At 58.4% G+C, this 2,032-nt stretch overlaps 1 long non-coding RNA gene across 1 annotated transcript; it reads left to right on the plus strand.

Moving 5' to 3' along the window:
- Nucleotides 1-505: 505 nt before the first annotated feature.
- Nucleotides 506-1,912, plus strand: LOC107135292. Its single transcript, XR_001502553.2, has 3 exons — nt 506-688; nt 859-1,087; nt 1,633-1,912. It is a non-coding gene; the product is annotated as an uncharacterized LOC107135292 (long non-coding RNA).
- The last annotated feature ends 120 nt before the right edge of the window (nt 1,913-2,032 follow it).

Consider the following 2,032-nt stretch of genomic DNA (forward strand, 5'->3'; position numbering starts at 1 on the left):
AACCTGAGTTCTGACCCCTTCCAGTTCTATGAACGTGGACAGATTGCTTCATCTCTGACTCAGTTTTCTCATCTGTGAGATGGGCTGATCACAGAATCTTCTTCCTGGGGTTTCTAGAAGTTCTAAATGAATTCAGGCCTACGAGGCCTTCAGGGCAGCCCCTGCTCACAGCCAATTCATGTCAGCGGGGTCCGTTGTTATTAGGTGGGCCAGCTTGGGAACAGAAAAGGATAGGGAGAGGGTGGGGTGGGGCGCGCTGTTGTGACTTTACTGTTGGCAGCCAGGCCTGGGCTTGTATCATGGTCAGTTCTGAGCAGCTGAAGATGCTGAAAATACCTTTAGGATCTCTACTTTTGCTGCCCAGCCTGCCCGGAAGGGAATTGGGAAGGCCCGGGTCTTCTGAGATGAGGGGGTGCAGGGTGAGGGGTGTGGGGAGCAGGCCCAGGTGCCTTCTCAAGAGTCCAGAGGCCCTGGTTGGTGAAGGAGAATGGAACTTGTTCCCAGGAAGCCAGCTCTGCCTTCTGAGGAAGAGGTTCACCAAGAGGTTCACCCAGGGAGCCCTGGGGTGGACGACATGGAGGCTGAGCTCAGAAGACTTCTCTAAGCACTTTGGTCTTTTTTTTTAGACAAATTCATCCAGAAGATCCTTGCCCTACTCCAAGATGCCGAGGAGCAGGAAGGAGAACAGGTGAGGACCCCACGCTGCCCCTCCGGCTCCTTTCAGCCCCCTGCCGGCTCCAGACCACCCTCACTGCTCTTCTTGGGGTCCCCCTCTCCAGCCCGAGGGTCTCTTTCCCCAGCTCACCTGCAGTCTCCTCAAGTCAAGGCCCCACTCACTTTCCCTCCCCTCCCCCACAGCAACCCCAAGTGCAGGAGGTGGAGGTGACTGTGGAGAACCCGGCCCCAGTCTGTAGGAAGAAATCCCAGGAGAAGAAGTCCAGCTTCCGGAGAGCCTTTTCCCACAAGAAGCACAGCTCCAAGGAGCCCAGGAGGGCAGGGACCGCCCCAGAGGCCGGGGCACCCAAGAGGCCCAGCTACCTGCCCTTGTGTGTGGGTGGCCACCGGTCCTCCATCTCCAGCAGCTCGGGTGAGCAGGCCTGGCGTTGCCATAGTAACAGAGGCTTCCTGGAGGGCAGGGGTGGCCTCTGTGTGGCCACGGCCATCTTGCCTTCTGCTCTCTGCTCTGGGCAGAGGAGGGGTGTGGGGTGCAGAGGAGTGAGGACCACTGGTAGGTAGACAGGGGTTCCTTGGCATTTATGGAGTGCCTACTGTATGCTACTGTCATGCATATCTCATGTAACCTGCTCACAGCCCAGGGGGGTCCGGCTTAGGGTCCCCATTTGACAGATGGAGAAAGTGCAGTTTGGACAGAAACCCGGGCTTCTTTCCTCAATTGCTTCATTCCGGATTGTGGGGAGGCCAAGGGCTTGGTGTGTGGAAGGAGTTAGTTCTCTGGAGAGAGCAAAAGGAGCTCTGTGAACTCCTCCTCGCAGGGCGGGGTGGTCAGGGGACTTCCTGAGGACCCGGGGAGCAGGGCCCAATGACCATAGCTTCTGGCGGGCCTGGATGCAGCTCTGTGTTGGGGGATCCGATTTGGGTGCAAAACACTCACCCCGATTCTTTTGCCCTTAGATCCAGAGCATCCCGAGTTCCAGGAGCCTTTGGCTGCCGAAGGGGGAGCATCTGGGTTCCCAGCAGCGTCCTCCCAGACCAGAAGCCACACGCCAGAAGGAGGATCCCCGCCGGAGGACACGTGTGAATCTAGTTAGTGCCACCTGCTCTCAGCTGGGCCGGCTTCCTGGGTGCTTCTCCTCTGCATGGACTCACAGGCTGAATAGGGAGCAGTTCCCAGGAGGGAGCAGAGGGGCAGCTGGGAACCACCCAGGAGACCCCGGAGCAGGGCAAGGGCAGGGCTCAGGTGGAGAGCACTAGGCTGTTCTTCGAGCTGGAACTTGACCTCCTCACGTGGTCACGTGAAATCCTAGCTTGCCCTGGTCTCCGGGGGGTGATATCCTGGCAATCAGGCTCTCCA

The sequence above is a fragment of the Marmota marmota genome, unplaced genomic scaffold (genome assembly GCF_001458135.2).
Source record: "Marmota marmota marmota unplaced genomic scaffold, marMar, whole genome shotgun sequence".
In the NCBI taxonomy this organism is placed as follows: Eukaryota; Metazoa; Chordata; class Mammalia; order Rodentia; family Sciuridae; genus Marmota; species Marmota marmota.